Consider the following 27,745-nt stretch of genomic DNA (forward strand, 5'->3'; position numbering starts at 1 on the left):
TGTAAATTCTGTTTCCAGTCTTTGGGGGCTGATGCCTTAGCGTGTTGACACTCGGTTGCTTTGTGGCCAAAAGAAAGTTTTGACCTCATTAGAGGAGGGAGCCGTGTCACTGAGAGGCTGACAGCCTCCTTCCTCCTCTCACACAAGTGTTGTTTTATTTTGGTGATTGAAATGTTGAGGGTATGAAAAAAAAATCAGAGGATCTGACTTGCTGGCGGGACAAGCAGAGGACAGTGCTGTGAGTGAGGGAGTGAAAGCCTGTCTATTCCCACCCGCATCGTCGTGCACAGCAAGCAGATAGAGATTTTCTGCTAAAAAGCTGGCTGCGGAAGCACTTGCTCTAGAGGATGCTGTGTCACCTAGAATTGGCTGTCATCAGATCAGCCAAGTATCACTTCTCGGGGCGACCAGCAAGTTACGGAAGTAACTCTGTTGTGCAGAACTTTCTATTTCTCTCTTTCGTTCTCTCCCTTTCCCCCTCGGTTGAGTGCTGTTTAAATGAAATGGTTCTCCTTGATTGTGTCTTTAGTACAGTAGTTGTGAGAGCAAGGCTTTTGTTCTTCCTGATTCCCTGTTGAGAAAAGACATCTCCTGGCTTGTGGGATGCAGGGGCGGGGGGTCAGGACCCACAGAGACAGTTCCATCCTTCAACTGTCCTTTTTTATTTTCATTTCATTTTTTAAAAATTGAGATATAATTGACATATAACGTATTAGCCGAAGGTGTGTAACATAATTATTTGATATATGTAAACATTGTGATGTGATCACCACAATAGGTTTAGTTAACATCCATCATCACACATAGTTACTCATTTCTTTTTCTTGTGATGAGATCTTTTTTTTTAATCTTTATTTATTTATTTTTGGCCACGTTGGGTCTTCGTTGCTGCACGCGGGCTTTCTCTAGTTGCGACGAGCAGGGGCTACTCTTTGTTGCGGTGCGTGGGCTTCTCATTGCGGTGGCTTCTCTTGTTGCGGAGCATGGGCTCTAGGTGCGTGGGCTTCAGTAGTTGTGGCACACGGCCTCAGTAGTTGTGGCATACGGGCTTAGTTGCTCCGTCCATGGGATACATGTGGGATCTTCCCGGACCAGGGCTCAAACCCGTGTCCCCTGCATTGGCAGGCGGATTCTTAACCACTGCGCCACCAGGGAAGTCCCGTGATGAGAACTTTTAAGATTTATTCTCTTAGCAACGTTCAGATATACTCTCCAGTATTGTTAACTACAGTCATGTGTTACGTTGAATCCCCCGGACTTACTCACTTATGTATGTATGTATGTATGTATGCATGCATGTATGCATGCATGCATGTATGTATGTATGTATTTATTGGCTGCGCTGGATCTCAGTCGCACTTGCGGGATCTTCCGCTGTGGCGTGTGGGATCTGGTTCCCAGACCAGGGATGGAACCCGGGCCCCCTGCATTGGGAGCGCGGAGTCCTAGCCACTGGACCGCCAGGGAGGTCCCGGGACTTAACGTATTTTACGGCTGGAAGTCTGCACCTTTGATGCTCTTCACCCACATCCCCTCTCCCCCCGCCTCTGGCCACCACCATCTGTCCTCTGTGCCTTTGAGGTGTCAGTTCTTCTCTACCACCTTGTTGGCTGCCCTGTCACCTCCTGGGCTGTGAGGGCACCAAGTTGGTGTGTCTGACAAAGCAGGTGACCTAGGAGGTCGCATGGAGTAAAGGAGGAGATGAAATAGAAGTATGTGAACTAAATGAAAATTATGTGAACTACAAAATGAGAAAGGCCCTGAGCTGCCGCATTTCCACATGCAGGTCTAGCAGTGTCACGTTATGCTACCGACCTTGGCAATTTTTCCAGCTGTCCTTCTGTCTAAAATACAACTTACATGAAAATGAGCCCATCCCTTGGAACTTAGTGGTTAGGAAACTGGAGTCAGGTTTGGGGAAAGGGACCCTCACCTTGTTAGACCCGATACCCCCCTCCCCTCAAGAGGCACCTGGACTGTTACTCATGGCGAACAAGTTGAGCTGAACGGCACTGAGGAGGAAATGGAACTTCCCTTTCTGTTGGGCGTGCCTGTAGCAAGACGTTCTGAGCACCGATTCTTGTCTCACAGCAGAACGTGATTCATGTTACTGTCGCTTACGGAGTAGAGTGTTGTTGAGATTGGGGGTGGGTGGGTGTGTGCGTGCGCGAAGGGGAGAGGAGCGGCGGGATGAAGCCGTGGGGAACGCAGGGAATATGTTGGAAGATGTGCTTTCGAGGACAAACAGTAAACTTTTGGCAATAGGCTGAGTTTGTGACCTGTGACTCAGACAGTGTGATTGAGGGAGATTCCAGTGGTCATTTACTTCCAGCCTTCTTCTTATCGGTGCCACGGGGCAGTGTCTTATTCAGCTTTCCAGAACACTCTCTAGGAACTCTTTATGCTTGATGGAGATGGTATTTCTCCTCTCACTTCACTGTGGTTTAAAGAACTGGGAACTGGCGTTACAAGCCGTCTCCACGTTCCTTTGATGATTGTGTAATTTATCAGTGGAGAGTTGCCCATGACCTTCCTGGCATCTGACTTCTCACAGGGTACCTGCGCTCACGGTCTGCCTGTGGAACACGTATAATGGAGAGTGAAGACTTTTACAAGTAGGTGGGTCCTCCTGATTGGAAATTGGGGTTATTTGAGCCAACGCAAGTCAGTTCCTGACCTTATCCAAGATTAACTGCATTAAATCAAAGAAGACCCATATAACTGTAGGTTATAATTCTTTTTTTTTTTTTTGGTCCGATACCAAGACTGAAGTTTCCCTGGAAAGAGCGCTTGAATAAGAGCAGAAGGATTGAATTTTAGGCCTAATGCTATCATTAACCACCCACTTGACACTGGCCCCAAGAGAATAAAGGAATCATCGTTTTTCTTCTGTCAGCTGATCACTTGGGCCACATGCTCTCCAAAAGGTTCCAGCACACAACGTGGTAGATCCGTTTTCAAGACTGTCCTCAGCCCCTAGTCTGAGTTACTGGTGTTATGGGGGGTTGCTCTATCACTCGCAGCGGTAAGAACTGTGTATGGTGAAACCCGGTGGCCAGAAAGCTGTCTTTGGAATGTTCTCTTGTCACTTGTTAGGGAATGCGCTGTAATAATTATGTTCCCTGGAACTTTCAATGACTAAACTGCCTTGAACAGGAGTCGGGAGAGGCCCACCTTCCAGCAGATTCCATTCTGTGGGGTTGTCTTAGAATTGAGGTCTGAGAGCATTTCTTGATTATCTAGTCAGGTGGATGTGACTTAACTAAAGGCCAGTTTGGACCCTGTTGGAGAAAATCAAGTTCAGACACTTAGTCTAAACAGAAGTGAGGAATACGGTTACCTTTATCTCATTATCGAAGCTTTCTTTGGAGGATATACAAGCTTGTACCGCATGTGACAAGCATCACACATGGAGGGATTTTTTTTTCTGCTTTTTTCTCTGAAAAGTCCTTGGGTGATCAGGTCATAGACTATTTGGTGTAAAACCCAAACCGACCAGACAAACAAAAAACAAAGCAAAACAAACAAACAAAAAAGCCGTAGTTAATTTTATATTAAAATGTATAGCTTGAGAATCTTCATTGAAAAATCAGTAATCTTTTGCAGATTTGTTTAAATAGGCTTTGGTGCCTTTTAAGAAGATTCCCTTCCTGGTTGCTGTGTTTGGTCCCTTCAGAATTTGGGTCAGAACAATTCTCCAGGAAAGCAGCCATGTTAAACTGGTTCACTGCTGGGATGGCTTACATTACGGAAGAAGTTTCCACCTTTAGCCCTCTTTTTCTGCTGGTTTGCTTTCTTGGAAACATTATTACATCTGTTCTTAGGGGAGTTATAAAAGAGGAAAAAAGAGTTAACACACCGTGTTTTGTAACCGGCGTTGGCTTCTTGCCCTGAGTACTGTGTCTTTGCCGTCCGTTTCTCACTTCAGAAGTGCAGACGGGGTCCAGAGCTTCTCTGAGAGCTCCTCCCAAGCAAGGTGGAGCCGTGCCAATGGAAGGGGGCTGCAGGGATGCCTGCTAGGGCGGATGCGCTCCAGAGAGAGGGCAGGGGTTTATCTCCGCTTCCCATCGTCTGTCATTTCATTCTCTTTGGCTCCGGCTTTTTCCATTCGCAGCTGCCTTTGTCGTGTGTTGGAACCAAACTTCGCCTGTACAGAAGGGCTGTGGGCAGAGGGCCTACACGTGAAGTCGCTTAGCTTTTGCCCTGATGTAGTGAAGGGATCATAAAGGGATGAGCACAGGGGAAAAGCTGAGCGTGGGAGGGGCCACCGTGTCATTCCATACAGGGATGTCTGTGCAATAGGAAGACACAGAAGAATGGTTTTAGGGTTTTTTTAGGTCGAGTGGAGATTAGTGATGGCTACATCTTCATGTGGCTTACATGTATGGTCGATTTTCCTTATTCGCGGTAGTTGAACGTGTACAGTTGCTGAGACCTCATCGAAGCTTTGCTTCTAGGGGAAACAGAGGGTTCGGTTCCTGCAGGCCTCTGGCCACGTTATTTTCATCAACCAATCACTGCATAACCTTGTTTTACGTGTGTTTCTGCTTAAAGACACCTTATTAACTGTATACTGTTGATTCATCCATGTTGAAGTCGCGGTCAGCAGCCCTGTAGCTCATGCCTGAACCAAGCTTCTCCAACACACGTGTTCCCTCCCTACCGCACAGCACAGCCGTCTTGCCCTTCGGAACACCAGACAGCGCTGCAGCACCGTGCTTGGGGGCTGTTCTAAGCAGAGATGTCACCAACAAAAGCACAGAAATGCAAAACACGTGGCAGTAAATAGCCCACGGAGAGCACACTGGCTTACGGCCTGGGAGCTGAAACAAGAAGGTAGCACGAGGCCTCATTCCACCTGAACTGGGAACGTGTGCACCAGCGGCTCGACCTTTTCACCCCGTGCTTGGTCCTTAAGTGACCACACCACCTCAGGTCTGGATCTGGGGCTACAGATAGATTTAGCAGGTAGGCAAATTCACGAATACCGTATCCTCAAATCATGAAAATTGACTCTGTGTGTATACACAGTGTGTGTCCCCGGGTATTAGATACACACACATACACAGGTGTCTATTTTCAGGGACTTTAACGGCCTGAAAGCAGTCAGCGTTGTAACATTGGGTTGGCCCCAAAGTTCGGGTTTCGGAAAAATCCGAACGCACCTTTTGGCCAGCCTCGATAGTTGTGTCCTCTGGTCCCTCTGGAGATGCAGTGAGAGGTTCAAGTGTTTTAATGAGGGACAAAGACCTGTGAGAGATAAATGGGGGACGGGACTGAGTAAGGAAAGCCTCAGGACCTCGACACGTATCTGATAAAGTTTGAGCCAGGCCCCCCCGCCCCCCCACCGTGAGCTCTGGAGTGGAGATTGCCTGATGGGTAGAGAGAAATGGCCTTGTTCAGTCGTGGGGCTGCTCAGAACAGAGCCATGGAGGATGGGCAGGTTCTTTCTTTCTTGAAAGGAAGAACTTTGCATCTCCACGCTGGCACAGGTGTAAACCAAATTTTGGACTTCGGTTTTATATATTAAAGAATTATTTTGCACCCATATTAGGTTGAAAGAAGCGGCATTCCCATTTCAGATCAAAAGTCGTCAAGTACCGGCAGAGTCTAATGGTCTAACCCAACAGAATCTTTTCAAGGTATAATGATATCGTTTAAGATGAGGATAACATCTGTGCCTTAAATCGCTTGTTGAGAAAAATCCACTGTACCTCATCCGAAACATGTTTGGACCCACCATGGAAGCCCGTCCGTGGTGTCCGGACTTCCGGATGATGCTTGGTTTTATCAGGACAGCCCCTCCCCCAAATGATGCTAGGAAGAGAATCGAGGTAGTATGAGGAGGTGCTGCGTTTGTGTGTATGTTTCAGGTTGTTTTAATCTGTGAACACAAGCTTTTCTGAGCAGCTCCTTCCTTTGCCTTCAGGTGTTGTGGGTGCTGGACGCTGGAGCTCCGTCATTGAGTAGGTGTTTTAAGAACAAACGGCAGATTTACAATGACAGCTTCTGCAGTGATGGGAATATTCCGTGCCGCTTGGTGGAACATGTAACCACCACTGTGTCAAGTTAATAATTTCTCAACTTGGTCTTAAAACCAAATACACGCAGTTCGTTTCATTAAAAATACCTAAGTGGTAAAGGATGGGTGGCTTCCAATGGTGGTAGAGTCAGTTTTTAAAAATTGAAAGGAAAGTGCTTTGTTGTGATTTGCAATTCATATAGATAAGTCCTGTAAGCGGTTTCATCTTGTCTGTTTCAGGTGAGATAAAGTGTGAGACTTTCTAATTGAAGTATAGGTCATTTACAATGTTGTGTTAGTTTCAGGTGTACAGCAAAGTGATTCAGTTTTTTATATATATTTATATGTATACACACACACACACACATATTCTTTTCCATTTTCTTTTCCATTATGGTTTATCACAGGATATTGAATAGAGTTCCCTGTGCTCTACAGTAGGACCTTGTTTATCCATTCTCTGTATGTACTAGTTTGCATCTGCTAATCCCAAACTCCCAATCCATCCCTCCCCCCATCCCTCCCCCACCCCCCCTTGGCAACCACAAGTCTGTTCTCTATGCCTATGAGTCTGTTTCTGTTTAGTAGATATGTTCATTTGTGTCATATGTTAGACTTCCTATGGTATTTGTCTTTCACTTTCTGACTTAACTGTTTGAAAATCTCTGAGTCCATCCCTATTGCTGCAAATGGTATTATTTTATTCTTCTTTGTGGCTGAGTAGTATTCCATTGTGTATATGTATATATATATGTATGTATGTATGTATATATATATATATGCACCACATTTTCTTTATCCCTTCATCTGTTGATGGTTATTTCAGTTGTTTCCCTGTCTTGGCTATTGTGAAGTGTGCTGCTGTGAGCATTGGGGTGCGTGTATCTTTTCAAATTATAGTTTTCTCCAGATATATACCCAGGAGTGGGATTGCAGGGTCATACGGCAACTCTATTTTTAGTCTTTTGAGGAACCTCCATTCTCTTTTCCGTAGTGGCTGCACCAACTTACATTCCCGCCAACAGTGTAGGAGGGTTCCCTTTTCTCCACACCCTCTCCAGCATTTATTGTTTGTAGATTTTTTGATGATGGCCATTCTGACCGGTGTGAGGTGATACCTCACTGTAGTTTTGATTTGCATTTCCCTGATAGTGATGTTGAGCATCTTTTCATGTGCCTGTTGGCCATCTGTATGCTGAGACTCATTCTTTAAAAGGCATTTGTCCTCACCTGCATTCCTAGGTACAATGTCCTTCAGCCAAATAGTCTCCAGGAACACACAAAGCTGTAGTTGGATGAGGTTGGGTTTGTTGACCTTGCATCGCATTGAGGGGACTGTGGGACATCTCAGTCACAGGGTGCTGAGAAGACCTTAAAAGAGTTGGGCAGGGTTTATGGAATCGTGTCCCTGTCTGAGATGAGTGGTCTCTGAATTGTTTCTGTTCCAGCAGGAGAAGGCGGCAGCCTAGCGGTGAGTGCCAGGCCGGCTCCCAGCTGCCAGTGGCTGCTTTTCCCTGTCGCTTATACATACATGATTGAGAGACTAGATGGGTGATTGATTGGGTGGGTGTGTGCTTCTTAAAGATCACTCATTTTTAATACCATGCATTGTAGCAACTGGATGTGGTCCTGGTGTCACCTGTTAGCTTTTTTTTTTTTTCCTTTTCTGCGGTACGCAGGCCTCTCACCGCTGTGGCCTCTCCCGTTGCGGAGCACAGGCTCTGGACGCGCAGGCTCAGTGGCCATGGCTCACGGGCCCAGCCGCTCTGCGGCACGTGGGATCTTCCCGGACCGGGGCACGAACCCGTGTCCCCTGCATCGGCAGGCGGACTCTCAACCACTGCGCCACCAGGGAAGCCCACCTGTTAGCTTTTGATGATGATGGAAGACCAACTTAACTCCTGCAGAGCCTTGCCGGGAAGGGAGCTGAGCATGACTCAGCATTATGGAACGTCAGGCTTAGTGGAGGTTGAGTTGTAATGTTGGCACTGGTTCGTGCTTTATGTTTTAGAGTTTCGGGTGTATTCTTTTCGATGCTTTTGTGAATGATATTTTCTTAATTTCATTTTCAGATTGTTCATGTCAAGTACTTGCAGGATATTACATTTTAAGGCAGTAGGAGACCTTTTTTCTTGCTAGTTACAGAAAGAGATTTTTCTCCTGGTTCACTGCCTGTGTCTGTGGCACTGAGTTTTTAACGACCAGGAAGACCTTCTGAGGATTCGTTGGCTTCCTTTGGGTTTGCCGCTTTTTAGTTCTCCAGAGGACCAGTAACAGAGACTGTGTTTGATTTTTTTTAAAATTTATTTAGGTAATTTTCATTGAAAACGATTTATTTTGGTTGATTATAGACCACAAGAAGTTGCAGAGATAGCGCCGAGAGGTCCTGTGTGCTGTCAACCAGGTTCCTCCAATGGTGACGTCTTACATAAGCTTAGAGCAGCATCAAAAGCAGGACATCAGTACGGCGCAGTATGGTTACGTCATCCACAGTCATTACTGGGAGTTCACCAGTGTCTGCTTGTACTCATTTATGACTTAAAGTTAAGCGTGAGTAATATCTTCTCTCGCAAAACTCCAGTGGAGCATGAATGGAGCAGAAGGGGACGGAATGAGTTGAGGCTGTTACACAAGCACCCGTGAAAGATCCCCTTGACTTTCTTGGCGGCCGAAGTGGCCGGGGCAGGTGGCAACAGCCCCCCCGGAAGGCAAGAGGGTGCTTTGGGTGGTTAAAATCCAGGTGCAGGCGGTGCCTGAGCCCCATGTGGGGCATGCTCCTTTTGTTTGCAGTGCTCAGATGAGAGAAACCATTTCCCCTTCAAGCTCCAGGCAGATTGATGGAGAATATAAGGGGGAGGAAAGCCCCCCAGCTCGTCCATCACAACCCGAAATCACCGGCCCCGGATTCAGTTACTTAATCAGTTCCCATACCCCTTGTTTTGTAGATGGATGGGACAACCTCTTTTCTCCCCTTCAGTGACGGTAGTTACTGTGTTTGGTGTTATCCACCCCACTTAGACCTCACCTTGGAATTTCTTTCTTCTCTTCCGTTTGGATGGTTTGCCACATGTCTGGCTAGGAAAGTGGAGACGTAAACTAAGCGTATAATGGACGTGAATCTCCCACTGCATGGAATGTGGCCGAATGGTTTTTCTTTCCCACCTCTCTTGCCGTGCAGGTGACGAGTTGGAAATGGTTAAGGTAGTCGTGAGACACCGCAGAGTGGTGTGACTCTCTCTTGGGGGGGGGGGGTGGCAGCACTTCATCTCGAGAGCCACGTTACGGGTGTTGCCCTCCTGGGGGTTCTGCGCGAGCTGCTGCTCGGGAACTCAGGACAGTAGCTTGCAGTCTGGGCCTTGAGAAGCTCCTGTGAGTGAGGCGTGGAATGAAATTGCAGAAGCCGCGGCGGCTTATGGAAACCGGAGCCAGGCTGCTGTACTGGCTCGCGCCCCTGAGATGTGATAAGACTGGGAAGTGAGCTGCGAGGGCCATTGGTACCAGGGAGCCTGTCAGACACTTACAGCAGAGGCTTGCGGGCTGAACAAAAAGGGGTTTGCATCGCCAGAAAGTAGATGAGTGGTTGCCTAGGACCGGGGCTTTGGGTAGTGACTGCTGAAGGAGGGGGTCCAGGGCTGCTTCTGGGGAGATATAATGCACATGTTCCAAGGTTGATTGTACTGATCAGGGTTACACAGCTTTGTGAATATACTGAAAGCAACTGAACTGTATACTTCCGATGGGTGAATTGTGTGGTATGTGATCTGTATCTCAATAAAGCTCTTTTACAAAGGGTTCGGATCCGCTTTCATACTTCGAAGCTTGCTCTGAAAATGTGTCACGTGGTCTCACGTGGTGGTAGAAGCTCCTCGTGCGTGGACATGGTGTCACTGCATGCGGGGAGAGCAGTTTCAGAGTGATCAGTTCCGGAAAACGTGTCCCTGCCTGTTGTCTCTGCTCCGGCAGAGCTAAGAACCAGGCGTCCGAGGTGAGCGGGCAGTGTGGCTGATAGCAGAGGAAGTGGGGCTCTGTCCTCTCTGTTATATATTTTCCCTTTTCTCACTCTCCTTAGCCTCTTCCCCTATCCCAAACAACAACCAACCAACCAACCAAGAGAAAGCGTGAGATGGGGTTGTGGCGTGGCCGAATGGCCGCGTTTTGTTAGAAGAATGCATATATACGGGAGGGAAAATACAGCCAACGTACAGCGGCCCACCCTTTCTCAAGGGCCAACATAGAGAAAAAAATGGAGATAGCAAAAGGGCAGACTTGTAATGCGTCCTTCTGACTATTGAGAGGTAAGGAAAATTTTGAAAACAGTCGTATCTCAAGTCACTCTTTTCACCTTGGTTGAAACTGACATAGGTGGTTTTCCTTCCTTGAGCAAGGGAAATGTATACAGTGCAGGTGCTGCAGATGAATGACCTCTCTCTGTGTTGCTCTCCAGGGAATCTTGCTTGGAGATGATTAGAAGCGCATCGCTCTAAGTAATGTGAACTGTTTCTCCATTCATAAACAGAGCTCGATAAAAAGCACATCCAGGTGGTCATTTAATATTTTCTGACACTCAGCGATTTTGCTATGAGCTTTGTAGAATTGGCCGGGTGCTTAAGCTAGTCGCGGAATGACTGAAATTGCCGGTCAGGTTAAAAAACCATGAGCACTTAGTCTCCTAAAGAAACGTTGTCTCAACAGCTATCTTTTGCTATTTTGTTGCTGCACGTGGGAACATGTCTTTGTTGCAAGCTGTGCATGCTGTATTCAGTGGTGAGGGAGAGCTGAAGATAGAGGCTAGGGACTGAGATTCCTGGATGCAGAGCGTGTACGAGGAAGTGGCCCAGGAGAGCCGGATGAAGGGCCCCCCTGGTGGAACCAGCGCTCCTTTGTGTGTTTGAGAGTTTAATCTGCGGGGAGGGGATTTCTCTGTGACTTCCTGCATGTTGAAACCTGAGTGGCCTGTCCTGCCTTTGACCTCTGCTGTTTGGACTGTGGCTTCATTCACGTGTACCTGGTTCATTCTCAGTGCCAGGGTCACATCCTTAGGTTGACACCTGAACCTGAACTTTGGGGCTTGAATAGGGATGTAATTGAGCCTCGAGGCGGGGGTGGGGTGGGGGAGAGGGCAGGAGATAAGGATAAAAATCGTTAGTGTTGGACCTGTGACTTTTTGGGTGCCCGCTGACCGCAGGGCAGTGTCCTGGGTACTTTCTGTAGCTGGTTTTGAGCCTGCACAACAAATCCAAATCCAGAAAGGCTCTTCCTGTTTTGCAAGTGGGGAAACTGAGGTCAGGGCAGTGACGTACCGGGTCTACCACTTGGAACTGGGACTTCAGAGCCCACCCTCTCTCCCAGGGCAGCACCGTGCTTCTCAACAGTGGAAGGTTTTTTACCTTGAATGCATTACACTCTTCAGTCTTAGGACTCCTCAGGGACACTCGGGAGTCGTGGGGTACGGGCCGGTGGCTAGACGCCAGGGTTGTGTACGTGGGAGCCCTGGAAGAATGACGGTGTCCGATTCCAAAAGCATCTTCTGAGGCAAAGCTTGAGATAGGCTTCCTTGAAGGCAGGGGCCAGACTTGGCCTGCCACCTGTTTTTGTACAGCCTGCGAGCTAAGAATGGGTTTGTATTTTTAAACGGCCAAAAAAAGAATACTGTTCTGTGACACATGAAAATGATATGAAATTCAAAGTTTTCTTGGAACCCAGCCACACCCACTCATTTAGATACTGTCTGTGGTTGCTTATTCCCTACACAGGCTGTTGCAACAGAGACCCTCTGGCCCCTGGAAGCCTGAAGTATTGACTCTCTGGCCCTTTCCGGAACCAGCGTGTGATCCCTGCCTGTTCTGAGGCCCATACCACCTCCCTGGTGTGACCCGCACTTCCTCCTCTCTCCTGATCTGATCTTCATTTGCACCCTATTCCCATCTAACCTTGCTTGCTGGAGCCTGGTATTCCACAATTAGAGAGTCATTTGTTCGACATGAAACTTTGTTCCAATTAAAATCCCGGGAGTCCCAGGAGAGGTAGTACATTAAACTCTACAAGTCATTTCTGCCGCAGGATTGGAAGGGATCCGTGCTGGCTCTGTCCCAGCAGAGCAGGGCTGTAGCATAAAAGGGGGGGTACAGGGTGCTCCTGTGCTTGGTGGGAGAAGAGGGGAAGTTGGGTCACCCAGAAGAGACCTGTGTTCATGTCCTGCTTTTTCTGCTTCCCCACCTCAGTCACCCAGAGGCTGGCGGGATTGGTGGACAAAGGAAGATGCCCTGCCCACCATAGGCCTGGCTGACAGCCAAACGCCTTGGCTTCTCAGAGCGGAATTGTACGGCGCGGCAGGGCCCACAGCTGGGAAGTGGTACCACTGGCATTTGGCTCGCACAGTCTTCTTCCTGTGCCCTGGTGCTAACTACGTTCTAGTGCCTTCTGCGGAAGGCTTGGTGTAACATACTAAGGGGGGTGACCCATTTCTTGCCTTTTTACCTGCTTGTTTTTTTTTTTTTTTTTCCTTTTTTGCGGTACGCGGGCCTCTCACTGCTGCGGCCTCTCCCGTTGCGGAGCACAGGCTCCGGACGCGCAGGCTCAGCGGCCATGGCTTACGGGCCCAGCTGCTCCGCAGCACGTGGGATCCTCCCGGACTGGGGCACGAGCCCGTGTCCCCTGCATCAGCAGGCGGACTCCCAACCACTGTGCCACCAGGGAAGCCCTCACCTGTGTTTTTGATGGTTGCTTCTCTTGAAGCCTAGACAACGGTGAACACACGTGGGGAAGATGAAATGTCACTCATTCCCGTCTTGCCCGTAGTAGCTGGTACCCCATACATGGGGGCAACCCCACTTCCCCCAGAAGCAGCCCGGTGATTCAGATGCTCGGCATTGAAGCGTCCGATCGCCACGCCATGGTGTGCTCCTTGGACGTTTTTTGTGGCCAGTTTACATTTCAGTTACGTTTGCAGGCTTTACAAGGCCATTCGAGACTGGCTGGGAGCTTGGTCATAGTTTTATAGCATTGTTTCTAGGAGAAAAACATTTCTGAGTGCGAAACCCATGAAGCCTTGGACAGTATCCCATCTGTAATTTGGAGGCCGCTCTGCTATCAAGATTTCTTCTTGACACTTGTCTCGTTCTGATGTGCATGGTGGCAAGCCAGAGCGTTCCATTAGCGGTGGTGTCCAGGGCGGCTTCTTTCCTTCGCGGTTCTTGTGTTTTCTTTCTCGATTTGTCAGACCCTTAGGACAGTGTGGTGGAGGCATCTACGTCTTCTGGTTGGGAGTGGCAGGGAGAGCGGGTTGGGAGAAGGGTTAAAATTAGCCAGAATTTAAAAGCAGCAGTGACAGCCCAGATCATTTTTCCTGTTAACCTACTTTGAAAGCTGCCAGAACAGTGGTAGAGTGGAAATTCTCCGGTTTCTCTTGTCCTCCTCTGGTAAGATCTAAAAATAACTTAAGGAGGAGCTGGGCACATGGCCCTTTGATCTCCTTGGCCTGGGATGTCTCTGGTTAGCAGCAGAGGCTCCCGGGACTCGGTGTTCTTCAGCGAGTGTGGGAGACGGTGGGTGGGGCCGGTTACTGTAATCTTCCTGGGTCTGTCCCTGCTTTCCATTTCTTGCTTCTCTAAATATTCTCTCTGCACACCTTCCCTTTACATTCCACCAGCTGGAATATGTGTACGGAAGCCGGGAACAGGACAGATCCCACCTTTCTAGAGAACGGCTGGACTGGGTTTGTTAGCTGTTTTATCGAAGGCCTCCTGTTCCAGAATAAGTAGAACAAATATTTGACTGCCAGAGGCCCTGTGGTTTAGCTGGGGAACACAATGGCAGGACTGGATTTCACGTGTAGTAGAGGTGTCGGGAGTGCCCTGGAGCGTGGAGGTTGGGATGGCATCAGCTGAGAACTGGTGAAATGGCCTGGAACCAGGGGCAGACATGGGGTGGAACCCTCCGTGGAGAAGAGCCGTGAAGGCGTGTGTCCGTAGGAGCCCACACGCTCAGAGGAGGTGGGAGGAGGAAGCAGAGAAGCAGGGTGGTCGGGGCTGCTGAGGTGGGATTTGGCGCCCAGAGGCTGGGGGTGACGTGTGAGAATCCAGGTGTGGTTTTCAGGGTAGGAGCAGTGAGTCTGCAGCTGAAGACGGCATATGTGCGACGACGGGTGAAAGGCTGGAGGCAGTGGGTACACATGTCTCGGGGGGAGAGGTCCAACCTCAAAGGTCAGGGGAGAAGAGCCTTTGGGAAGGAAGCCAGTATGGGGGAAGGGGTTTTTAGTGGGGGAAGATGTGGTGTTTGAAAGCTAACAGGAAGTGAGAGGTTCCGGAGGTGCGATAAAGGACGGGGGCTGTAGTTCTTTGCCTTGGAAGAGGAGTAGTGGGGACGTGGCTTTCGGGACAGATGAGAAGGTAGTAAGTGCCTAGAAAGGAAGATGATTCCTCTTAAGAGTTTTACCAAGACGAAGGTCTTGGTTTTCTAAGAGAATAGGGGGTCCTGACTCGAGGGCAGCCAGCGCTCGTAGGATCAGCTGACGCAGGAGACGGATTCGGCGTTCAGACTGTCCTTGGGTGCAGAGGGTGTGAGCTTGGGCTGGGAGCTTGGCGTCTTCTTCCTGCCTCACCCCCTCTCTATCACCAACCCTACCTGGAATCGTAGGCGCCCTCTTTAGTCTACCCTAAGCAAGGCTTTCTGTGTAAGAGGCTATTTGAACTCATTGGTTTGGTTTCTAAAACGCCATGGATTGGGCTTCCCTGGTGGTGCAGTGGTTGGGACTGCCCGCCAGTGCAGGGGACACGGGTTTGAGCCCTGGTCCCGGAAGACCCCACGTGCCGCAGAGCAGTTAAGGGAAGACCCAGTGCAGCCAAAAATAAATAAATTAAAAAGAAAATCGATGGGTTGAAGCATAAACCAGGGCAGACTGCAAAGGATGGCTTGGAGACGGTCTCACCGAGCACTCTCCACTGCGGCCCTCTGCCGTGGTGAGGTGTTCAGTGTCCACACGGTCCAGTGTGAGAGCCACTGGCCGTGTGTGGCTCGGATCGTCTGGGCTTCCAATGAGAGGGCAAGACGAGGAGGGCTTATTTATCTATTTTTTTATTTAATAAATTTATTTATCTTATTTATTTATTTTTGGCTGCGTTGGGTCTTTGTTGCTGCACGCGGGCTTTCTCTAGTTGCGGCGAGCAGGGGCTACTCTTCATCGCGGCGCACGGGCTTCTGACTGCGGTGGCTTCTCTTGCTGCGGAGCACGGGCTCTAGGCACGCGGGCTCAGTAGTTGTGGCGCATGGGCTTAGTTGCTCCGCGGCATGTGGGATCTTTCCAGACCAGGCCTCAAACCCGTGTCCCCTGCAGTGGCAGGCGGATTCTCAACCCCTGCGCCACCAGGGAAGCCCACGAGGGCTTATGTAAATGTGTGAGTGGGATGGTCTGTCAGCAGAGCCTCCAGGGGCCGTGGCTTGGGTAAGGCTGGAAGTGGCTGGCGGGGAAGTGGCCGGGGCAGGGTGAGGGCAGAGGACTCGTAGCAGGAAACGTCTAGGTACTCACGGCCCCCGTGAACCAAAGCTGGGCTAACTATATTTTACTTGCTTCTATTGGTATTTCTTCTTACTCATTAATTATGCTGTAAACTACAGGAAGTTTGGGACTATGCGTTTTTTCTGCTGAGCCTGGGAAAGTGATCGGCCCCGGCAGCGTTTTGCTAATTCTTCGCTAATGGAGCACTGAAGGCCGTCTCTGATGACAAGCACTGGGGAGATGGCTTGATCTCCTTGGGTTCAGGGAGGGCAGGAGAACTTCTCCACGCCAGAAACACCTCCTCCATTTAACTCACTTGCTGGCCTCGCATCTTTAAATATCAACTCTCGTCAAGCCCTCCTCCTGTCTGTTGACATTTAGCCTTCAGAAAGGAAAAGGCCATCTCAGAGTTTCCATCTGTGAGCAGGGGGTTCTGAACATGTTGAAAACGTGGGCTTAATTTTGTGAGCTCAGTAAGAATTCATGTGGTTTGGGATCTGTTAAAAACTGTAGGCTTTGTAAGGAAACAAAACCTCTCGCACCTCTGTCTTCTGCAGACTCCCTAATGCCTTTAGTCTAGCGCTGCAAACATAAGCAGAGCGTTATGAAACAGCAGCAAAACCCTTTGCTTCATCCGCTAGCTTCTCGCTCTATTTCTGTCTCTCCCTCATCACACTTCGTAGGAGCACAGTTCCACGCTCCCCTGCCTTGCCCCTCTCAGCCCACACTCTCCTGGACCACGTGCAGTCTGGCATCCACCCCCCAGGCTCTGCCAGCGCCCTCCCCGGGGCCCCTGGCCCTGGGCCGCGGCCCCATCCTGCCCTCTCTGTTCCCCCTCCCTGCGTCCCCCAGCTGCCCGAGGGGCTCCCCAGAACCCCAGTGTTCAAGCATTAGTGTCAGGGAGGCACTGCGGTGGGTCCCCACTGGGCGATACTGACTTCACGCTCCTGCGCCCAAGGCTCTGAACAGCTTCCTTGTTTGTCCCCTTCTCAGACACCAGGATCCTAAACTTTCTTTTCTGCGTATGGACCCCCTTCAGCTGTCCATCGAAGCCTCGGAGGCATCTCGGAGTAGGATTTTCAAATGCATTCAAAGCTAGATAGGTTAGCGAAGGAAGCAATTACCAGTACTGGCATAAACAAAATTCCCGTGTGCTGTTACCCTCCTGCCGTCTTCCTTACTTTATGGTGGTGAAACATACCTGATGTGAAATGTGTCATCTTACCCATTTTCTGGTGCACAGTTCAGTGGCGTTAGTACATTCCCATTATTGTGCAGCCGTCACCACCATCCGTCTCCGGAACTTGTTCGTCTTCTCAGACTGAAAGTCTGTCCCCATTTAAGACTAACTCCACGTGCCCGCACCCTCAGCCCCTGGCCCCCGCTACTCTGCTTTCGGTCTCTGTGAATGTGACTGTTCTAGGTGCTGCCCATCAGTGGAGTCATACGGCATTTGTCCTTTTAGGTCTGCTCATTTCACTTGGCCTGATGTTCTCCAGTTTCAGCTCTGTTGTAGCCTGTGTCAGAATTCCCTTCATTTTTAAGGCTGAATCGTATTCCACTGTATGGATAGACCCCATTTCGTTCATCCGGTCACCTGTTGATGGACATTTGGGTCCCTTATACCTTTTGGCTATTGGGAATAATGCTGCTATGAATCTGAGCATACAAACATCTCTTTGAGACCTGCTTTCGATTCTTTCTTTTTTTTTTTTTGGCTGCGTTGCGTCTTTGTTGCTGCGCACGGGCTTCCTCTAGTTGCAGCGAGCGGGGGCTACTCTTTGTTTCAGTGCGCGGGCTTCTCATTGCGGTGGCTTCTCATGTTGCGGAGCACGGGCTCTAGGCACGCAGGCTTCAGTAGTTGTGGCACGCGGGCCCAGTAGTTGTGGCTTGCGGGCTCTAGAGCGCAGGCTCAGTAGTTGTGGCACACGGTCTTAGTTGCTCCGCGGCATGTGGGATCTTCCCGGACCAGGGCTCGAACCCGGATCCCCTGCATTGCCAGGCAGATCTTAACCACTGCGTCACCAGAGAAGTCCTCAGTTCTTTGATAGGTGCTTTTTGAACGTTTTAAATAGCACTATCTAGCAGTGGCTTTAACCGCTACCATCATTTCCAAGTAGTGGTGAGTGTCAGCAGTATTTTAAAGTGTCTGAGGCATCTGTAACCTGTTATGAAAATGTCTGCAGTTCCTATTGGTGAGAATCTTGGGGGTCTGCTGTTTCCACAAAGGCTTGTTGCCTGCGTTTCTAATGGAGTTAGGTGAAAGGTTAGTGAAAATAAAGTTGTTGCTTCCCCTCCCCACACAGAACCCATCCAGATTCACTGACCCTGTTGAACTTTGGCCTGCACATAAATTCCAGCCAAGTCGGGAGACCGACTTTACCGGAACCCATGTGAAACTTTCCACCTCTGACGCTGCGGAGACCGCACCCCTTTGCTCTGTTACCCCAACTAATATCCCATCTACTGAAAATGCTTGCTTAGCTGGGGCTTCTTCCTCTCACCCACTCATTTATTCATTCATTCAACAGGTACTTGGTCAGCTCTGTGTGACGAGTGCTCCCCTAGGTACTCGGGGTCACAGTGGTGAGGAAAACAGATGAGTTTCTTGTTGCCGTGGTGTGTACAACCCCACCGGAGAGGGGGAAGAGAAGCCAGTGTGTGCACACAAAGATTACAGGATCTCAGCAGTGATGAGTATCACGAGGAAATCCAGGCAGTGGTGAAAGTCTGTGTCTTCATTAGTCACAGGGGTGGGGGCGTTTGAGATGGGACCTGAGGGATGAGTGGAGTGGGAAGGGTTGCCTGGCCAAGGAACAGCTTATGCAAAGGTCCTGAGGTTGGCCAGGAGTGGACGAGCAGAGGGAGAGAGAGCCTGGTCAGGGCCCCTTGGCCGTGCCTCTGTGAGCTGAGTCAGGCAGTTAGCTCTCACCCTGGAGTGTTGGGCAGCGTCGGCGGAGGGGAATGCCGGGGGGGGGGGGTTGGCGTCTCAGTGGAGAACGATTTGGAGGAAGTCAGCAGCGAGCTGGGTTGACCGATGGCGTCTACTAGAATATTCTAGAGGAGTGCTTACTTGGCCCAGCGGGTGGTCCAGGACACGGGGAGGAGGGTGTCGGTTAGAGACCAGACCCTGGCATTTACTAGGTTTCTTGATTTCTGTCCGTTTTCCTCTCCCCTCACTCCCCTTCCAGTGAAACCCATAACACTCGATTCCGCTTATGTGCTTATATTCCTGTCTTAAAGTGTATTCCTTTTTTTTTTTTTGCTGTATGCGGGCCTCTCACTGTTGTGGCCTCTTCCGTTGCGGAGCGCAGGCTCAGCGGCCATGGCTCACGGGCCCAGCTGCTCCGCGGCATGTGGGATCTTCCTGGACCGGGGCACGAACCTGTGTCCCCTGCATCGGCAGGCGGACTCTCAACCACTGCGCCACCAGGGAAGCCCAAAGTGTATTCCTTTTAAATTCCTATTAGACTTGAGGGCAGAGACTTAGCTTTACTTGGTCTGAGTATTTAAGATATTATCCATAATTATTGACTTGAATGTATGTTTTTTTTTTTTTTTTGGAGCCTGCATTCCTAGGTGTTTGGACAAATTTCCCAGTGAGAAAAGTGAAAACATAACTATAACTTGTAACAGCAGATGCTGTGGTGAGTGCTGTGAGCCTGAGCTCCTGTTCCTAGGCCTTCCCGAGAGTATCCAAGTGGGGTATAATTGCTTCATAAGGAGACAGTTTTCACTGAGATTTACGTTACAGATTTTGCTTCTCAAAAAGAAATTATCTGGATTTTAGCGGAAAAACTATATAGTCTCCCGAGTGTTGTTTGGCCTTCGGTTGTGTTCTGAGAGCTGCTTATGGGCAGGAGGAAATAACCCATTTCGTCTGTAGTATAAACGTGTATCGGTCTTTAAAGTGTGTGTGACCCATAAAACAATACCAACCAGGCTGCAGTTACAGTCATTATGTAAATCAAATGTTTTGGCGTGCACGCGCCCTTTGTGTTTTTCCTTGTTCGCGTGGGGTAGATAATTTTTCCCAGAGAGATTTTGGGTTAAAACAAGGCCCAATCCTGTTTGAAGTGCAGGCTGTTCTGACTTTATTTTTCCTCTTTCTGCCTGAGAGGGTTGAATGCTGAAGGCTTTAGTGATGTGAGTGCACGCGGGGACATTCCTGCCTTGTTTTTCCTTCTAGTCCTGTTTCCTGTGGAAGAAATAAGAGTAACGAGTGCAACATGGTTCAGAATGAAGGGCGTGTGTGTGTGTGTGTGTGTGTGTGTGTGTGAGAGAGAGAGAGAGAGAGAGAGAGAGAGAGCGAGAGAACACACAGAGAGAGAGAGAGAGAGAGAGAGAACACAGTCTCTTTGTAGAGTCCAGCCAGCTCTCACCAGAGGTCTGGCTCTGGGAGCTTTACTGAACTTCTCCCTGCTCATTTTGGGGTGAGAGGTGCAGATGAGCTCAAACTAAGCACACAAAAGTAGCAGAAGAGACCATGTGCTTTTATAGATGATGCCCCTGTTTTCCCCATTCTGTGGACGGCTGTCCGGCCTGGTCCCTTCTTGGCGAGGCTGTGGAGCCTGGGGAGGGAGAGCCTGCCCCCTGGGCCTGCCCGGCTCCCTCACAGGCAGTGCTGGGGCCTGGACTTGGCCCCGGGATCTCTGTCTTCATGGGTGGTTGACGTTTGTCTGTGTAGGGCCGAGTCGTACCTGGTTTGGCCTTGGAAGTCCGCACGTCTCAGGCAGCTCCGTTCCTCGCTGCCTGGAGTGGGACCTCAGCCCTGACCCATCTGATAACTGAGCGTGGCCTTGCCCCAGTCACATTCCATTCATGGCCACTGGAATTGGAATCTCATGTGGTTTTCATGTCTCATGAAAGATTATTCCTCTTTTGATTTTTTTCCTCCCACCAGCCACTTAAAAAATGTAAAAACTATCCTTAGCTCGTGGGCTGTCTAAAACAGGCAGTGGGCTGCGTCGGGCCCCCGGGCTGTAGCCTGCGGTCCTCTGGCCCACACACGCGTTGACTGTGTAGATCTGTGTGCGTCTCAGTGCACGTGTTTAGAGCTGTTTCTCTCTCAGAGCAGTCTCTCCTCATTTTCATTTTTTTTTTTTTTTTTTGCGGTACGTGGGCCTGTCGCTGCTGTGGCCTCTCCCGTTGCGGAGCACAGGCTCCGGACGTGCAGGCTCAGCGGCCATGGCTCACGGGCCCAGCCGCTCCGCAGCCTGTGGGATCTTCCCGGACCGGGGCATGAACCCGTGTCCCCTGCATCGGCAGGCGGACCCTCAACCACTGCACCACCAGGGAAGCCTTCTCATTTTCTTGACATGCGTTGGACTAAGTGTCCTTGTCCGCGTATGATGGATTTGTTCATACATGTGTTCTGGGACGAAGCGGTTTCCTTTCAGCGTGATTCTGTGTTTGCTCTCTTCATCCATAGGGCAGGTGGTGAGTTTCCTCAGTAAATCCTTTTGGTAGCTGAATCTGTGCAGGCCGGGGGCCTGCTGTTGGTGATGTCAAGGGAGACGAGGGAGTCGGTTCTTGCCCTCCTGGAGGTGACAGGCTGGTTGGGGAGACAGGTAGGGAATAGTGCTTACAGGCCATACCAGGGTACCAGAGGGCAGCACCCGGTGATCTTGGAGCTGCCCTGCTCTAGAGGTGTAGACGGGCTCTCCCCCTGGGCTGAGCCAGGAGAAAGCTGAGAGCTGGAGGTTGGGTGGGAGTTCAGATGGGCCAGGAGGGGGCAAGTCTTGCTTGTCAGGGACCCTTGCACGCTCGCCCACTGGCCCTCTTCCCTCTCCCCTGCGGCTTTCCCTGTTGGTAAGCTGGGTGGGAGGTCTGCAAGAGGTCATTGTTGGTTGGTTGGTTGGTTTTAATTGAGGTATAGTTGAATATAGTTTCAGGTGTACAACACAGTGATTCACAATTTTTAAGGTTATCCTCCACTTATAGTTGTAAAATATTGGCTCTGTCCCCTGTGTTGGACAGTGTCCCTGTAGCTTACTTATTTTATGCCTAGTGGTTTGTTCCCCTGTCTCCCCTACCCCTGCATTGCCCCTCCCCCCTTCCCGCTTGCCACTGGGAACCCCAAGTTGGTTCTCCATGAGTCTGTTTCTTTTTTGTTATATACATTCATTTGGTTTTTTAGATTCCACATATAAGTGATAGTGTACAGTGTTTGTCTTTCTCTGACTTACTTCGCTTGGTATAATAGCTTCCAGGTCCACCCATGTGGCTGCACGTGGCAAGATTTCATTCTTTTTACGGCTAATATTCCACTGTATGTATACCACATCTTTTTCCATTCATCTGTTGATGACACTTAGGTTGCTTCCATATTTTGGCTACTGTAAATAATGCCGCTGTGAACATTGGGGCGCATGTATCTTTTCAAATTAGGGTTTTTGGTTTTTTTGGGCATCTACCCAGGAGTGGGACTGCTGGGTCATATGTGACTTCTAAAGGTTGGGCTTTTGAAGCATGACTGTAGCTGAGAAACACACCACCCAGCACCTCTGAAGATGCCCTCCGTGCTTCCTCAGATACCGGGGCTGCGTCGGGCCGTGGGTGCAGCACGTGGGCTCTCTAGTTGTGGCGCGTGGCCTCTAGAGCACTTGGGCTTTGTTGCCCCACGGCACGTGGGATCTTAGTTCCCCGACCAGGGCTCAAACCCGTGTCCCCTGCATTGGAAGGCGGATTCTTAACCACTGGACCACCAGGGAAGGTACCTACTGTGGTTTCTTCTTCTTCTTTTTTTTTTTTTTTGCGGTACGCGGGCCTCACACTGCTGTGGCCTCTCCCGCTGCGGAGCACAGGCTCCGGATGCGCAGGCCCAGGGGCCATGGCTCACGGGCCCAGCCGCTCCGCGGCATGTGGGATCTTCCCGGACCGGGGCACGAACCCGCGTCCCCTGCATCGGCAGGCAGACTCTCAACCACTGTGCCACTAGGGAAGCCGCCGTGGTTTATTCTTAATGAAAGAGAGGAAAAAGGACCAGAGACACGTTAGTTGTACGGGGCCCTTTGAGGAAAAGGACAATTCAGATCTCATCACTGCTTTATTAATTGTAGTGTGACTTCAAAAATGAAAAGGTTTACCATAATCCCTTTAGCCTGGATTTAGTCACTGACCCTACATGTGCATTAAAAATGTTTTTTTTGGATATTTTGGTTCATTTTTTTCAGGGGTCAGCAAACTTTTGTGTAAAACGCCAGATGGTCAGAAGTTTGGGTTTTTCGGACCATATGGTATCTGGACACCATGTGGCAAAAAGTGGCCGTTGGTTATATGGACAGACATTTCCACTGTTGCGCATCCAGTCACTGGAACTTCTTTCCCGCCGTGGAAGTGAGCTCTGTATCCATTAAGCAACGGCTGCCTGCGCCCCTCCTCAACCCCCAGCAACCACTGTTCTGCTTTCTGTATGTGTGAATTTGATGACCCCTGTACCTCATAGAAGTGGAGTCACGTGGTGTTTGTCCTTTTGTGACCGGCTTTTTTCCACTGAGCGTGCTGTCTTCAAGGTTCATCCATTTTGTAGGGTGTATTACAATTTCCTTCCTTTTTTTGGCTGTATAATATTCCACTGTTGTTATATACTAGCAAATAAGTTATTGAAAGTAGATTTTCTTTGGTTACTTAAAGTCATTTTTATTGCCTTATTTTATTTTGGCTGCATTGGGTCTTCGTTGCTGCGTGCGGGCTTTTCTCTGGTTGCGGCGAGCAGGGGCTACTCTTCGTTGTGGTACGTGGGCTTCTCATGGCGGTGGCTTTTCTTGTTGCGGAGCACAGGCCCTAGAGCGCACAGGCTTCAGTAGTTGCGGCGGGTGGGCTCAGGAGTTGCGGCACGCGGGCTCCAGAGCGCACAGGCTTCAGTAGTTGTGGCTCGCGGGCTTAGTTGCTCCGCGGCATGTGGGATCTTTGCGGACCAGGGCTCGAACCCATGTCCCCTGCATTGGCAGGCAGATTCTTAACCGCTGCGCCACCAGGGAAGTTCCACCTTAGCTCGGCACAGTTTCCTAGGCATTGTCCTCATGGAAGGAAGTCTTAGGAACACACAGACTTTCCCATTTGAACAGTGAGGAGTCCTTGAGAGGCTCTGGAGCTCACTTGATTGTGAAGTACAAATTGTACGGTGTTGGCCTCTTGAATTAGGGAGAAAACGCCTGTGAAATAGAAGCTTAGGAGGGAACGCCGAGAATGCTATCCAGAATTCACCAGGCTTTCTTCATTTGCTTAGCTCGGAGTTGGGGGCCCCCGAGAAGGTGAGCCCACTTGCGCAGGTTGGGTTTCCGAGGTGGGGAAGCTCGGGCTGCCGGCGCGGGCTCCCAGGACCAGCACGTGTGGGTGGGAGAGGCAGGGAGAGGCCAGGTTCGGGGGAGGGGAAGCCAGGTGGGAGGGACTCACGGGGCCTCGGGTGACCCCACTGCAGTCTAGACGCCCTTGTAACTGCCCCCATTGGCCGATTGCTGGGGCCTGACCTTGGCTGAAGGCCACTGCTGCCCTTTGGGGGGATCTTAGCGGCACAGTCTAGCTCCCATTGCCCCGATGAAGTGTGTTGTTGACCATTCCCAGGAAACCGGCATCGAAAAATTACTGAGGCGGGAAGTTCTCTGATTGTTTCATTTGTTCTTTGTTTCTCTTGGAAAGCTGTTTAAAAATCAGGGTATGACTTGTTAAAACTTAATCACAGAGGAAGTGCCTGAAGTGAGATTTTGATTAGGTTCTGTGTCAGGGGAAAGTATTTACTTCGTGGCCCGTTTTTGAAAATCGAGTTTTATTGGGACATGGCCACATGCATTGTTTTCCCCGAGACTTTCTTCCCTGGGGGCAGAGTGGGTAGTAGCTACAGATACTGTCCCGATCCCAGAGTTGAAAATATTTATTATGTGACCCTTTGTAGGAGACATTTGCCACCCCTGCTCTGTGCAGTGGCCACAGCTTTCTGGGATCCAGAAATCAAAGGCAGTCTTGTTTTTGTTTTTTTTTCCCCTCTCTCCCAGTTTTTGTGAGATGTAATTGACATACAGAGCTGTGTAAGTGTAAGGTGTACAGCACAGTGATGTGACTTACATACAACGTGAGATGATGAGCAAAGTTTAGTGACCATCCATCATCTCTGATAGATACAACATAAAAGAAGAAGGGAAAAATATTTTTTCCTTGTGCGAGCTCTTAGGGTTTGCTCTCTGGACAACATTCGTGTGTAACGTACAGCAGTGTTGATTACATTCGCCATGCTGTACATTACGTAATATTCCATGTAATGAAGGTACATTCCACTCACTGCCTTCGTCCACTTCCCCCTCCTCTGGTAAGCACAAATCTGATCTCTTTTTCTGTGACTCTGATTGTCTGTTTGGTCGTTTTTGAAGTTTAATTGGCCTACAGGGCAGTGTCATTTCCAGGTGCACAACACAGTGATTCACTAGGTCTGTACATTTCAGAATGATCAGCATGGTAGGCTAGCTACCATCTGTCAGCATACAAAGACGTGACATTATAATTGACTGTTCCCCAAGCTGCACGTTCCATCCCCGTGACCCACTTATTTCGTAATGGAAGTTTGTCCCTCTTCATTTCCTTTTCCTGTTTCACGCACCCCTCACACGTCTTGGGAGGGGTGACAGCACACTCAGCGTTGGCCTGCGATACAGAATTTCAGGCTGGTTGAAGGATGGTCCCCCCAGGGGTGCGATGAGCTCAGAATCCGTGTAGGTGCGGGGGGGGGGGCTGGAGTGCAGTCTGCGGTTCTGCACGGCTGCCCCACGAGGTAGCCAGAGTCTCTCTGGTTTCCGGGGCTGAGACAGGCCAGCCTCGGTCGTGGGCGCTGCATTTCCTCAGGAAGGGCTTCGGAGGCTCTGGGTGAAAACTGGTAGGAAACCTCCATTGCAGATGCTTTTCCTCTCCCAGACATGGACGAGCAGGTTAATGTCTTAGAAACACACCGTACGGAGGCGTGAACACAACCCGGGACACAATAGAAGACCTCGTAAATGTGAGGGAAAGCATTTATGAATCCTCGACTTAAAAGGGTGATTTTGAAGAAGGAGCACGAGAAGGATCCTGTTTATCCTTGGCTTTCAAATGAACATATGTTGATAAGAAGCCAGGTGTTATTTTAATGGAACGAGGTGGTCTTTTCTCTCATCTGGCTGCTCTTTTGTTAAACAAGTAGCTTCTGGGTCTGCTTGACCTTGTGGGGTCACCAGGTCCAGAAAACTTTTTTATTAATGATTTTTTTCTCTCTTCAAGTTTTCCTGCTTCTTAATAAATTGGCAGAACTTAAGAGTTTCCTTAAATTTTGCCAGCAGGATTTAGAAGCAGTGAAAGCATATTCAGTCATTACATTTGAAATTGTTGTCTGGATAAATTATAGTTTAAAATTCAATTTATACTAAATCTTACACTTCAATGAACAGACCACACATCACATACATATATATATATATGTGTGTGTGTGTGTGTGTGTGTATATATATATATATATATATATATTTTGTTTCCCAGTACACGGGCCTCTCACTGTTCTTGCCTCTCCCATTGTGGAGCACAGGCTCCGGACGCGCAGGCTCAGCGGCCATGGCTCACGGGCCCAGCCGCTCCGCGGTATGTGGGATCTTCCCGGACCGGGGCACGAACCCGTGTCCCCTGCATTGGCAGGCGGACTCTCAACCACTGCGCCACCAGGGAAGCCCAATATATCTTGTTTTTTAAAAAGTAATGACTTTTCTACAGCGTTTTTCTTCGAACATAAAGTGTTTTTTTCCCCCATTTTATTGAAGATGAAATGGGAATTCTTTTTTTTTTTTTTCTTTTTTGCGGTACACGGGCCTCTCACTGTTGTGGCCTCTCCCGTTGCGGAGCACAGGCTCCGGACGCGCAGGCTCAGTGGCCATGGCTCACGGGCCCAGCTGCCCCGCGGCATGTGGGATCCTCCCGGACCGGGGCACAAACCTGTGTTCCCTGCATCAGCAGGCGGACTCTCAACCACTGCGCCACCAGGGAAGCCCCACACATCACATATTTTTTTGTTCTTAAATTATCCATGGCTTTAAAGTGGTAAATCAGTGCTCTCTCTTTTTTTTTTTTTTAAAGTACTGCATGTTTCCTTTTTTCCCCCCGCTACCCCTTCAAAAGTATTTACGTTTTTCTTTCAGAGCAACGTGAGAAAATCCTGCCGGCCTCTCAGTTTTAAGGACTAGTACTTGTCTTTCCATCACAAATATGCGTGTTTTCTGGCTTGACTTCAACCCATGAAATGTTAACATGTAGCAGGAGGAAGACAGTTCTGGATTCGATCCAGAATACATCTGTTTTTTTCAATGGCACGTTTTACCCTTTCACCTTAATTCATACCTTCACATCATATTTTTAGATGTATTCAATTAGAAACAGCTCCCCTTCTCAAACAATGGAATGTTTCACATTAAAGGTTAAACACAGTCACTGTAAGAGCATTTTCTCTGGGCTGTTTGTAAAGCGATCCCATAGGCAGCCAGCAGGTCACCCTGGAGCAGGGACGGGTGTGTTGATGTGGGAACTGTGCCGGCCGGGCTGGTAAACTGGATGAAGAGCAGGAGAGGCCCAGGGGCTCCAGATCCCCTGAGGGGTGGGGCCTCACTGATATGCTGCCCTCCTCCCCGCCCTGGCTCTGCTGGGCTCAGAGCAGTGTCACCTGCTGTCCCTAGACATCTCCCCTGGGCTGTCCCGTAGCATACGTGCACCTAAAAGATTATTTACCTCTGTTTCCTCCTCTCCCACCCCCTGCCCGAACTGCCCCAGCTCTGGCCACTGTTCTTAACTTGGGAATAATAATAGTGTGGACTTAACAAGGGCATCGTGAGATTCAAGGTAAAAGCCTTTGGGCCCGGCGGGCTTCCTGATTTTCATCTTTCTGCTCCACCTGTGTGCCCAGCTCTGCCCCCAGCCCCCAGGGGTCCTGGCCGCTGAGCATCCCCCCTTCCCCACGGCAGAGGACGCTGCTTCTACGTCAGCTGCACCGCTTAACTGGGCTGCCGTTGGAATCTCCTGGGAGCTTTCCAGGTTTTTCTGGTGCCCAATTCCTACCTCACAGAGACAGGTTGAATTGGCCTGGGTGCGGCCCCGTTTTAAAAACGATAGTGTGTGTTGTGTGCTTGGGATGTACGAGGAGTTCTGTTGGGTACTTTGTATTCACTCTCTCAGGAAACCCTACTAATGGCCTTCATGTCGTATTATCCCATTATACAGGTGAGAAA

General features: G+C 49.6%; 1 protein-coding gene across 3 annotated transcripts in view; it reads left to right on the plus strand.

Moving 5' to 3' along the window:
* Positions 1–27,745, plus strand: part of TBL1X (transducin beta like 1 X-linked) — a 229,793-nt gene that overhangs the window by 22,196 nt on the left and 179,852 nt on the right. The gene's annotated exons all lie outside the window — the stretch shown is intronic.

The sequence above is a fragment of the Grampus griseus genome, assembly GCF_964374135.1.
Source record: "Grampus griseus genome assembly, chromosome: X".
NCBI classification, from domain to species: domain Eukaryota; kingdom Metazoa; phylum Chordata; class Mammalia; order Artiodactyla; family Delphinidae; genus Grampus; species Grampus griseus.